Source organism: Tasmannia lanceolata, unplaced genomic scaffold (assembly GCF_043159265.1).
Source record: "Tasmannia lanceolata isolate RefF3 unplaced genomic scaffold, GAP_Taslan_0.1 ptg000003l, whole genome shotgun sequence".
Classification (NCBI taxonomy): Eukaryota; Viridiplantae; Streptophyta; class Magnoliopsida; order Canellales; family Winteraceae; genus Tasmannia; species Tasmannia lanceolata.
The window spans coordinates 43160775-43174751 of record NW_027518680.1 but is presented as its reverse complement, the minus strand read 5'-3'; positions in this window follow the sequence as shown (position 1 = coordinate 43174751).

Genomic DNA, 13977 nt, shown 5'->3' with positions numbered 1-13977 from the left:
AAGTTGAAATTCATAATTTAAATGCTTCTATCAAATTCTTAAATGAAAATCGTCAAGAACTTTCTATTGAAAACAACAAGCTAAAGCATGAAAATAGTAAACTATCTTTTGAATATGATGAACTAAAGAAACTATTTGAAAAATTTGAACATAGTTCATTGAAATTGGATAAGCTTGTTAACATTCAAAGAATGCCACATGATAAAAGTGGACTTGGACACAAATGGAATACTACAATATCCAACTATAAAAACAAACTTGCAAAGGCTTCTTCTAGTAGTACCAAAACTTGCTTTTATTGTGGTTTAGAAGGTCATTATAAAGTTACTTGCATGCATGCTAAACAAGATAAAATCAAATTGAACTCTAAAGTGAAAATAAATGAACATAGCAAGATTAGGAAGATTTGGGTACCTAAAGGATCTCACTTGCCTATTCATATGTAGGTATGCCTTAAAAGCCATAACAAGAAGAACACATGGTACATTGATAGTGGATGCTCTAGACATATGACCGGAGACCTCACTCAATTTGCATCCCTATCACTCAAGGTTGGTGGAGATGTTACCTTTGGAGATGACAAGAAAGGAAAAGTCAAAGGAGAAGGCACCATAGGTAACTCTACCTCTCCCATACATGATGTGCTTTATGTTGATGGCTTATCCTATAATCTTATTAGCATTAGTCAATTATGTGATAATGGTTTTGAAGTAGTCTTCAACCCCGACAAATGCATTGTTAAAAATAAGATAGATGGAGAAGTGAAATTCATAGGTTCTAGAGACAATAACATTTACACTATTGGACTAGATGATATTAGACTCCAAAATGTGACTTGTCTTAATGCCATTAGTGAAGATTCTTGGTTGTGGCATAGGAGGTTGGGTCATGCCGGAATGGATCTCATTTCGACCCTCTCCTCAAAAGAAATTGTTAGAGGATTGCCTAAGTTCAAATACACCAAAGATCACATTTGTAAAACTTGTCAATTAGGAAAACAATTAAAAAGCTCATTTGCCCTTAAAAATATGATTTCAACCACCTACCCCTTGCAACTACTTCATATGGACCTTTTTGGACCAATGAAGACAAGTAGCTTAGGTGGAAAGAGGTACGTGTTTGTCATCGTGGATGACTACTCACGATTTACATGGGTCATATTTTTAGCACATAAAGATGAAACCTATGAAAATTTCCTTAAATTATGTAATCAAATGTAAAATGAAAAAGGTATTGCCATATCTTACATTAGAAGTGACCATGGAACGGAATTTGAAAATGTACATTTTGACACTTACTATAATGAACATGGCATCAAACACAATTTTTCGGCACTTAGGACACCTCAACAAAATGGGGTTGTAGAAAGAAAGAACTGAACCCTCCAAGAAATGGCTAGAACTATGTTGCATGAAAATGATCTCCCTAGATACTTTTGGGCAGAGGCGGTTAGCACCGCTTGCTATATCATAAATAGGGTATATATAAGGCCAATTTCTAAGAAAACACCTTATGAGCTTTGGAAAAACTTGAAACCAAATATAAGCTATTTTAGAGTGTTTGGTTGTAAATGCTTCATCTTGAACATTAAAGATAATTTAAACAAATTTGATAAGAAGTCGGATGATGGCATATTCTTAGGGTATTCTTCACATAGCAAGGCATATAGAGTATTTAATAGAAGAACTCTAGTTGTAGAAGAATCCATGCATGTGACATTTGATCAGAGAGAGCCAACACCTCAAGAAATGCCACATGATGAGGATGAACCTATTGAACATCTATTACCTAAGACAAATGTACCTTCCCATGCATCTACAAGTAATACATTGCCTAGTGAGGAAGTAGAAAATGTAGATGATGACTCATTGCCTAGGAATAGGAGAATATTGGTAGATCATCCTGAATCCCAAATCTTAGGTGATGCCACATCGCCGGTAAGAACTAGATCATACTGTCGTAGTGTGAGCAATAACTTGGCGTTCCTATCCGAATTAGAGCCTAAGTCCATCAAGGAAGCCGAAAATGATGAATATTGGTTGATGGCTATGCAAGAAGAGTTAAGTCAATTCGAAAAGAACAAGGTGTGGAGGCTAGTACCTAGACCTAGTGATCATCCAGTCATTGGCACGAGATGGGTGTATAGAAACAAATTGGATAAAAATGGAATTATCACTAGAAATAAAGCTAGGCTTGTAGCCCAAGGATACAATCAGGAGGAAGGAATAGACTATGATGAGACATTTGCTCCTGTTGCCCGTATGAAAGCTATTAGGATACTCTTGGCATATGCATCTCATAAAGGATTTAAACTATAACAAATGGATGTCAAAAGTGCCTTCCTAAATGGCTATATCCAAGAGGAAGTGTATGTTGAGCAACTTCCAGGTTTTGAGGACTACAAACATCAAAATCATGTCTTCAGGCTTGATAAAGCTTTATATGGATTAAAGCAAGCTCCTAGAGCTTAGTATGAGAGGCTTTGCACTTTCCTGGTGGAAAAAGGATTTGAGATGGGAAAGGTGGATAAAACTTTATTTATCAAAAGAGAAAATCAAGATATCCTCCTTGTACAAATCTATGTAGATGACACCATCTGTGGCTCAACTAATCAAAAAATGTGTGATGAATTTGCAACTCTAATGAAAAATGAATTTGAAATGAGCATGATGGGTGACTTAACCTACTTCTTAGGACTCCAAATTAAACAATACCAAAATGGGATATTTATAAATCAAGAAAAATATACAAAGGAGTTACTAAAGAAGTATGGCATGGATAGCAGTAAGACATCAAGAATTCCCATGAGTACAACTGCTAAGATAGAAAATGATGAATTTGGCAAATCTATAGATCAAAAGATGTATAGGGGTATGATAGGTAGCTTACTCTATTTGACAGCCAGCAGACCAGACATTATGTTTACTGTCTGTCTCTGTGCTCGATTCCAATCGGATCCAAAAGAGTCTCACCTATCGGCAGTCAAGAAGATCTTCAAGTACTTAAGAGGAACCCAAAGTCTGGGACTATGGTATGAAAGATCATCTGCCTTCACTCTCATTGGATATTCAGATACAGACTTTGCTGGATGTAGAGTGGATAGGAAAAGCACTAGTGGGACTTGTCAATTCTTGGAAAAATCACTTGTTTCATGGTTTAGCAAGAAACAAAATTCAGTAGCTCTGTCCACAACAGAAGCAGAATATGTGGCAGCTGGAGCTTGCTGTGTACAAGTCCTATGGATGAAAAGCACATTGATGGACTATGCAATTAAAATGGAAAATATTCTCATCCAATGTGACAATACTAGTGCTATAAGCTTGACAAAGAACCCCATACAACACTCTAGAACAAAACATATTGAGATTAGGCACCACTTCACTAGAGATCACTCACAAAAAGGGGATATTTGCTTAAAATATATCAATACTGAGGATCAATTGGCGGATATCTTTACAAAACCCCTTAGTGATGATAGAATATGTTATATCCGAAGTGTCTTAAACATTTGGAGTGCGGATCAAGTTAAAGAAATTGCCAAATAAATACTTTGTGCCTTTCACCAGCTTATCTATATAGTATTTATATATATCATCTTTGTTTGGTAATATCTGCAAGAATGAGATGTCAAATATTAATCTTAAAAATCACTCAATTGGTACTCTTAGCCTTTTTAGTTCTCTAAGTTGGAGAGGTACCTTCACTTTAATTAAAAATACCTAACAATTTGACTTATGTCAACATCTCGATCATGAACAGGTATATGTGCATTACTTGGTTAAATATTTTTATACCATAAGCATTGATTTAGGGGGAGTACCTAACTCAATCTTCATTTACTCCTAAATTATTGTATACTGTAGTTCACCCTTTCTGTCGATGACAAAAGGGGGAGAAGTTTGAAATTGATTATCTATTCAATTGACTATATGCACCATATGCTTCTAATGGTTACAATTTATCTGTGTGCATATATTGAGGGGGAGTTCCAGCATTCACTTGCCTACTATGTCACTCCACATACACCTCATAATCAATTTTGTTTGTCATCATAAAAAAGGGGGAGATTGTAAGCCCAAGGGTCTACTCTCCTATCTTGTTTTGATGATTCTAAATATAATTGATTGTGTTATTGAATACTAATCAATTTGCCTTGAAATGTTGTGTTTAAGATAGGATTGATCAATTGAAGAAACCAACACACTACATGGTCATGCTTGAAGATGTACCAACACAAGAGTCAAAGGAGCTAAGTGAAGCTCACATCATCTCTCAAGCAAGCATTCAAAAGATGGAAGATCAATTGAAGACCAAGACTAAAGAGAAGTTGAAGGTTACATAGGTATCATTGTACATCCTTTCTCTTTAGATTTCCAAGACAAGGCAAAGTGTTTTTAAAAGAGTTTTTCAAACACACTTAAGAACTTAAAATGGATTAGTGAATGGTTATGTGGTGGACCAACATGTTGGGACCCTCATAAACATTCCAAAAATATCATAGGGTTTGAGTTCCAAAAGCCAAAAATCAAACAAGCAATAAAAACACAAAATCTGTTGATTTTTAGGCTTCTCGGAGCTCCGAGCTCGAAACTCCGAGATTTTTCTCGGAGCTCCGAGCTCGGAACTCCGAGAGTTCCCTCGGAACTCCGAGAAATGGTCCAGTAGCTTCTGGCCATTTTCTCGGAACTTCGAGCAATTTTCTCGGAGCTCCGAGAAATGGTCCAGTAGAAAAATTCCATCTTCTGGCCGTTCTCTCGGAACTCCGAGAATATTTCTCGGAGCTCCGAGAATGGTTCTTTGAACTCCGAGAACCTCGCGACAGACCAAAATATAGCCGTTGGGATTTGAATTAATTTGTGGTTTTTGATATCAACACCCCCAAAAGGTCATATTTTGTAAAATGCTATATATATAACATCAAGAGGATTATTTTCCTCTCTCTTGAACAATTGAAAAACTTCCTTAAGCATTCAAGAAAACTTGCAACCCATTTGAGCTTTGGATTTTGTTTTTCTCCCCAAACTTGCCTTTCACTTGCAAATCTATTGAGTTGGGATTTAGAGCTTTCACTTGCAACCACTATTGAAGAGCAATCAAGGGACTACAAAGAGCATCAAACTTTCAAGAAGAAGCCAAGCTATTTCTCTTCTATTCTTGTAAAGGTGGCTAGGGCATCCTATTGTAATATCCTAGAGAGCAATCGCTTAGAACTCGGCGAAGAAGGAGAGTCGGTGTAAATGTGTAAGGGCATCCTTATTTAATATCCCTTGAAAGTGTAATCGCCTCGGAGCCGGGCATCGTGGAGGTCTCGCATAGTGGAAAACCTTAAGGACGATCTTAAGAAGAGTGGAGTAGGGCTTTGCCCAAACCACTATATATCGGTGTGTTCTTTCCTCTTCTTGCACTTTCATTCTTGTCATTTGGTTTGGTATTTCATTTGTTTCTAATCTTACTTGATCTAACCAAAAATCTAATCTAGAGAAGAAAATTCAAATTAGGGTCACTAATTAAATTTGCAAAAGGCCTAATTTAGTGTTAAAATCAATTCACCCCCCCTCTTGTTTATTTCAGGGTCTGTACCGAATATGCCAAATTTACCCCAAACAGACTGCCCCCTACTTTCTTGGGCCGTCTCACAGGTCAAGGAAGTAGTTTATGCTTTTAGGAAAATTCAGTACCGATATAATTGGTGGTTCGCTCGGTCGGCGAGTGGATGGTTCGTCGTTTGGTGGGAAATTCAAGATTCAACCGTGGAAAGTTTGAAAGTCACAACGCTTAGGGATTTGAAATGGCAGATTCTGATAAAGATTAAATGGTTCATAATCGGGCATTATTCGTGTAACATTTCCCATTGTGACAAGTGCCGCGAAAGGGGTGGGATTTTTAATTATCCGACTTGAATTTCCCGCCTCCCCATTCCTTATTTAAGGAATGTGAAGGGACTTGTTTCGTGTTATTGCCTTCTTCCTCCTTTACCTTTTTTTCTAATTTCTATAGCTCTCTATTTCTCGTCCACCATGTCGTAAGAACAGGCTACTCAAGATCAAACGGCGGCAATTGTGCCGGTGGTGGAGGTGTCGGAAGGCAAAGATGATCGCTATGAGCTTGCCGGAGGGCCAGTAGCTAGACGAACCAGGGGGCTTAGGACAGGGAAGGAGATGGCATTGGAGAAATCTATTTCTTCGACGGTGATCTCGTCGGAGGCAATTCCTTTGGCGACGACCTCTCCGGTGGTGGTTTCACCGGCGGTGATCCTTTCGGCGGCGGCTTCTCCGGTGGTGGGAAAAAAGGGAGAGAGGCAAGGATCAACGAAGGAGAAGAAGAGGAAGGTTGAATCTGATGAGCGTCAGGAATCTAACCAAAGTGATTGAACTCCTCCAAATCAAGAAAACTTGGCGGGAACTTGAAGAAAACTCCCATCGAATCCAACGGCAAGACAAAAGAAGAGAGAAAACGAAGAGAATCAACCGGATAAAGGGATTTTCTCTCCAGAAAACTCAAAGAAACACCAGTGAAGAGAGAGAGAGAGAGAGAGAGAGAGAGAGAGAGAGAGAGAGAGAGAGCAAAAGAGAGAGAGAGAAGGCGAAAGAATGAAGGGGTTTTTATAAGTTTTTCGGTGGGAAGCCAAAGGGTAATATCCCTTTGGCAGAAGTCGTTGCGTGGAACCCCCCACTAGCGCATGTTCAATAAGAACATTAAATGCGCCATTTAGCCATCATCACTCAAGCGCCATACCACCGTTTGCACAAGTATTGAAGCGACACGACCCCCCGATCCGTCTTTTCATTGAACCTCTGAATGACACGTCATTTTGCACCCACCGAGTTCTGAATGATTACGTTAGGTAAGAGAGTCGATACCGACGCTCAACAACAACATCAAGGTACTCCATCGAAGATGCTCCATTCCCCAAATCCCATCGGATACCTCGGCACCGATCGATGTAAGAAAGTACTTTGTAAAGGATAAAACCAGACAAGTATAACCAAGAAAATACTAGAGTGGAAGTTTAAATCTAAGAATTTTAAAGAGAAATCAACATAGAAGATCATGTTAGTCAAATAGAAAATAAAAAATAGTCAAACAGAAAATAAAATGTAAACAGATTGGTAATTGTTGGGAGTAAATTGGATTCCTTGATATGATCTTGACATGTGGAAGTAAATCCATGAGCGGGCCTCCCCATCAACTTCGCTATCCGACGTCCTCCTGACACATGCCATCGCCAAAATAGAAATGACCCCCCTTATAGGTGACAGGTCATCATCACCACCTCTTCTATGATATCAAGACAAGTGGGCCATACACTAAGAAATGGTCTACGGTCCCCACTCCCCACAAAAGCCCCTTGTGCCCAAGGAAAAAGAGGGAACACTTCTTCCAGTCTATGCTCTTCAACCCTTATCCCATTCTCAGTACCAAAAAACCAAAGATAAGCTTACATTTGTACTACTCCATTCAGTTGCTCTTTACCGTCATATTGATTTCTTACTTGAGCGTCTGACTGGCTTCCCGGAGCCAAAGGCCCGGGACCCCTAACGCTTTCCTTATGTGTCCAGGACGGGCTAGATTGAAGCTCTACCAACCCTTGGATATGATAACCAGATTTTGACATCATCCGTTTGGTGCCATCCCTTAAGAACCATAAAAATGGCTATGAACACTACCAACCTACAACCAAGTGACAAGTACAGACAGGCCACAAGAAGCGAGTATCCATGGGATGAGAATAGTTCGAGCTTCATATCCTTTTCAGAGAAGGACAACCATAGCATCCAGGTCCCCCATGGCGATGCATAGGTCGTTCGACTCATCATCGCGAACTTCGACGTTCAAAGGGTACTGGTCGATACCGGGAGTTCGGCCAACATTCTCTATGATTCAGGCAGATACACCTCGGGTTCAATGGGCTCACTTAGGTAAACCGACCTACTATTGGATTCTCCCATGAAAGGGTAAGGGTGGAGAGCGAGATCAACATCTCGGTAGCCTTCGGCACAGACTCCACCAACGAACTATCATCCAGACATTACTCGTGGTACGGGTTCTCTCGGCAAATAAAATTCCATTATCGGGAGACACACCCTTAACGAGCTCAAAACCATCATCTCATGCCCCACCTCAAAATCAAGTTCCCCACTAACCGAGGAATAGGAGAGATATGAGGCAACCAAGAGAGGGCACGTGTCTGCTACGTGACGGGTCTTAAGGGCACCAATCAAGATCCTGCTTCCCATAGAAGCCTCGGACATCCATGACGAAGCCCGACTAATTAGATGTGAGACAATGGAAGAAATTTTCCAAGTCCCGCTCTTCGAAGGAGATGAGATACAGATGATACAGATCGGATCCCTCCTCACAGGTAATTCTCGAGCTGAACTTGTCAATTTCTTAAGAGTTAATGCAGATGTGTTCACCTAGTTTGCCTCAGACATGCCAGGTATCTCCACGGAGGTGTCCGTCCATAAACTTAGATCAAGATTTGAGCTTTGAGGGTAAGAACTACTCCAGGCCTCTCCTCATCACAGTGTTGTGTTACAAGAAGAAAGTACCCGTTGTTCTCTTGGACAACAGTTCAGCTTTGAACATCTATCCCTTCAGCACGGCTACTGCCATTGGGTTTGGCCCAAGCAATTTCTCCCCGTATGATCAAGGTATCATGGCCTATGTTAGTTTAGAAGTTTGGGCCATCCTGTCAGATCCTGACGGAAAGTCAGTAGAAGGTGATGTCACCATGGCCAGTAGGGAACAAGCCAAGAACGAAATAGTCCCTCTCCCTCATGACATTAACCCTGTTGTATCCACAATTCTCAAGATCAACAACTACATTCCTGGAATGGGGATAGGTCGATACCAGTTAGGGGGGGCCCAGTTCGATGATCTGCAGTTCCCACCTAACATTGGTACTACTGTGTTAGGCTACCGCAATACAAGTTATCAGATTAACGAGATGAAATGCCTTATTACGTGGAGGAGGCTGCACAAGGAAACCTGATAGGTTATGCCTATGCCAGAAATCAGGCCTACTCTCAACGGGTATTTCTGTAGAGAGGGGGAAAGACTTACCCTTCTATGGCTTTCCAGAATGGTCCACACATCCGATCACCGGAGAAAGGGTCCCGGGTTTCCAAATTTTCTTTGCTATGGGTTGGCAAGGTGAAGAAGATATATGGTGGAGGAAACAGTACGTGCGTGCAGAATCACTGAAGTTTGATTGGGCTGATAACTTAGGTCCTGGGGTATTGCAATCTATGTTGTTTGAGGATCTTCCAATCATCAATATGATGGAGGAATCTGCTCTGATGTTTTCCCCATAGAGTGTGATTACCAATGCTGACGGCACATAACTTTCCAACTGGTCTAACACCTACATTCCCTCACTTACTTCCAATATCCCTTCAAATACGGACTTCTCGTCCTCTTAATCAGAATACGTGTCTGATTCTTATTCTTATTTTGACACAATGTCTGAAGTAAGTGAGCTCGACGAGGGCGTGTCAGGCAATTCTTCTTCTGATGTATCTTGCAAATCAATGAAGGAACTTTCTTTGTACTCACCAGTGTTTCTTTATTCTTCTGAAATAAATGCTTTAAACAATAATGAACCCTCCTCGAACGAGGATGCAGTCGAAACTCCCCTCGAGATTAAAGAATTAATTAAATGAGAGGAGGAGCGTCGAGCAGAACTATTGAAAACTGAAGTTGAAACTATTAACATCGGCACTGAATCCCTGCTTTAGGAGATAAAGTTTGGCAAAACCTCATCCCCTGAAGAGCGTGAACAATTAATAAAATTGTTAAAAGAATATAAGGAGAACTTCGCTTGGTCATACGAAGATATGGTAGGATTAAGTGAGGAAATTGTCCAGCATCATATCCCTCTCTTTCCAGAAGTCAAACCAAAGAAGTAGAAGCTTAGAAGAATGAAGCAATAATGGCTCCTCAAGATCAAAGAGGAAGTGACCAAACAGCTAGACACAAGGTTTCTAGAAGTTGTCAGATATGCTGAGTGGTTAGCAAACATCGTTCCAGTCCCTAAGAAAGATGGAAAAGTTTGATGTTGTGTTGATTACAGGGATTTGAACAAAGCCAGTCCAAAGGATGACTTCCCTTTGCCACATACTGACACTTTGGTTGATAACACGACATGTCATGCCTTACTCTCATTCATGGATGGATTTTTTGGGTACGATCTGATAAAGATGGGTTCAGAAGACAAGATCAAGACAGCGTTTACCATGCAGTGGGGAACCTATTGCTACAAGGTAATGCCATTCGGTCTCAAGAATGCTGGTGCTACCTATCAAAGGGTTGCGACTACCCTCTTACACGACTTGATTCACAAGGAAGTAGAGGTATATGTCGACAACATGATTATCAAAGCTAAGACTCGAGAAGAACATGTTGGAGCCTTTTCTTCTTCGAAAGAATCGCAAAGTACAAGCTCCGTTTGAACCCTAACAAATGTGTTTTCCGAATAACTTCCAAAAAGCTATTAGGTTTCCTTGTCATTCACAGACGAATCGAGGTAGATCCCTTCAAAATCAAAGCAATCGAAGAGATGCCATCTCCAAAAACGGAAAAAGAAATAAGACGTTTCCAGGGGAAAGTTCAGTACTCAAGTCGTTTCATAACCTAGCTCACAAGTACTTGTGAACCAATATTTAAACTTCTAAAGAAAAATGTGTCGAAACAGTGGAATACTGATTGTCAAGAAGCGTTTGAGAAGATGAAGGATTGTCTGTCATCTCCACCGATGTTAGCACCTGCAGTTGCAGAACGATGGAGGTGTCGTATGGCCCGCGCTGTGCCCCAAAAATCATTATCATAGGTTAACCCTCCAATATATAGAGGGTTAGGATCAATCCTCTAATATTCAGTCCCACTATAGATCGGAGGGTTAGGATCAACCAATGGAAATGATTTTTGGGGTACAACCTATTTAGTCTGTGGCCCATCTAATGGAGGGTTTGGATCATCATATGGCGTGGCTATACCGCACTTTTTAATAAAGTGAGGAGTGCGATCATCAAAATACGGTAGTGATGATATCATTTCCCTTTATTTATCTATTTTTTTTGGTGTGACATTTTTAAGATGAAAGTTGCTGATACTTCCTTTATAAAAAAATAAATTTATGGTAAACCTTGCCCTACTTAATTATTTGAAAATGTCATTTTGTGATCACTAAGACCTGCATTGAGAGCGGAGTGAAGAATGCAATCCATGCCGCCTTTATTTATTTTGGGTTTCTTAAGACAATGAAACTTGTGATGAAAAATGTAATTAATCATTAATCAATTTAAGCGAATTATTAAACATGCCATTCATTTCATATGTCTCCATTTTAAAATAAGAAAAGCTCTCAACAACCACGATAATTTTTATATTTTTCTACGAGAAATGATACACTAAGGGGCGCACTGGCAAAAAGCAGATGAAAGGGTGCTCCCATTGGTTGCACATCACCATAATTCATTCTATACTTATGAATAAGTTACACCATGAAATCACGCATTATATGAATGTTTAGAATTTTATCTATGGGCTTTAATATCAATTTACTCTATGAAAATTCATCCATAAACAATAACAAATCTTTAATTACTATCACGCAAAAGCCTTTTAAAACACGAGATTTTATATGGTGTAAGCCCTTATAGTCCCTTATTATTCAAAAAGTTATTGAATGTATTTTCCTAGGTTATGCCATTTATAGCAAAGCCTATAGGTTTCTAGTGATATAACCTAATGACTTTCTTGAGATAAATACTATAATTGAGTCAAGAGATGCTATTTAAGATGAAAATAGAATTACTTCTATTCCAAAGGAAGTTGATACTTCCATGGAACCCCCTCTAGAACTTCAAAGAGAAGTAAATGAAACTAGTGAATTAAGAAGAAGTAAAAGAGATCGAAAAGAAAAGAGTTATGGTCCTAACTTTGTTACCTATCTAGTAGAAGGATCAAGAGAAAAACTCAGAACTTCTATAATGTTAGACTTCAACATAGAAAATGATCCTAAAACCTATGAAGAAACCATAAAGTCACAAGATGCTGCCTTTTGGAAGGAACTAATTAATGATGAAATGGATTCTATCATGGGAAATAAAACTTGGATTTTAGTTAACCTATCACCTTGGTCAAAGCCAATAGGTTGTAAATGGATCTTCAAGAAGATGAGAGTAGATGGATCAATAGAGAACTTAAAGGCAAGATTAGTTGCCAAAGGGTATACACAAAAATTCGGTATTGATTATTTTGACACTTATGCACCAGTTGCTAGGATTACTACCATTAGAGTCTTGATAGCTCTTGCTTCTATATACAAACTTCATATTCACCAAATGGATGTTAAAAGTGCATTCTTGAATGGTGAATTAGATGAAGAATTATACATGGAACAACCAGAAGATTTCATATTGTCAGGACAAGAGCATAAGGTTTGTAAACTGATCAAATCTTTGTATGACCTTAAGCAAGCCCCTAAGCAATGGCATGAAAGCTTTGATAAAGTTTTAGTGTCAAATGGCTATAGAATACGTGAATCAAATAAATGTATTTATAGTAAATTTGTAGGAAATAAAGGTGTTATAAGATTTTATATGTTGATGACGTGTTAATATTTAGTACAGATATTGAATCTATCAAAGTACTAAATCATTTTTGTCTCAAAACTTTGATATGAAAGATATGGGTGAAGCGAATTTAATCTTAGGAATAAAAATCATAAGGCATGAAAATGATTGGATTCTTACCCAATCCCATTACATAGAAAAGGTGCTCCAAAGGTTTAATCATTTTGAGTGTTCACCTGTTTCAACACCTATTGATCCTAGTGGGAGGCTATATCCTAATCATGGTAGGATCATTTCCCAACTTGAGTATGCTAGTGCTATTGTAGTCTAATGTATGCTATGACATGTACTAGACCAGACATAGCATTTGCAGTAGGTAAACTTAGTAGGTTTACCAGTAGTCCTAATTTTGCACATTGGAATGCAATATATAGAGTATTTAGATACTTGAAGCGGACTATGGAATATGGTTTATGTTATAGTGGATATCCAACAGTGATAGAAGGACATACTGATGCCAGTTGGATAACTGAGCATATAGACCATACTTCAACCAGTGGGTGGATTTTCACTCTTGGTGGGGGAGCTATCTTCTGGGCCTCTAAAAAGCAAACATGCATTACTACTTCTACTATGAAAGCAGAGTTTATAGCTTTGGTTGCATGTTGTAAAGAGGCAGAATGGATTAGGAATTCATTATTAGAAATTCCCTTATGGCCTAAACCAATGCCATCAATTTATGTCCATTGTGATAGTCAGGCCACACTATCAAGGGCATATAATCATGTCTATAATGGTAAGTCCAGACATATAGGACTTAGACATAGTACTATAAGAGAGTTACTAACCAATGAGGTTGTAACTATTGATTATGTGAGATCAAGTCAAAATTTGACTAAATCTCTTACAAGAGATTTGATGTGTAAGACATAAGTAGGGATGGGGTTAAAGCCATTAATCAATGGTCACCAATGATGGAACATCTACTCAACACTTGAATGAACATCAAGTCTTAAGTTCAATGAGTTCAAGTACATCATATGGGGTGATTGCAAGTACTATAATATACATTATTTTCATCACAAGGAAAGTGCTTGGTACCTGTAATGTTTAAAAGGGTAAGTGTCACACCCCAAACGTCGCCGTGGGCGTAGGACGTAGCAGCTCCGTACACCTGCAAGATAAGTTCCACAAATGTACATGGCTACAAAGTAAATAACAGAATTAACCTGGCATTCCATATTAAAATATTAAAGTCTAGATAAATTGCGGACCCATTACAGTCAAATCAAATCTCAGCTCTCCCCTGAGTAAAAACGAAAATAAATAATACGGTCTTTACATCTTATTCAAAGTACTCACTTCCTAATGAATCAAAAACAACTAAGCTAAATCTCCA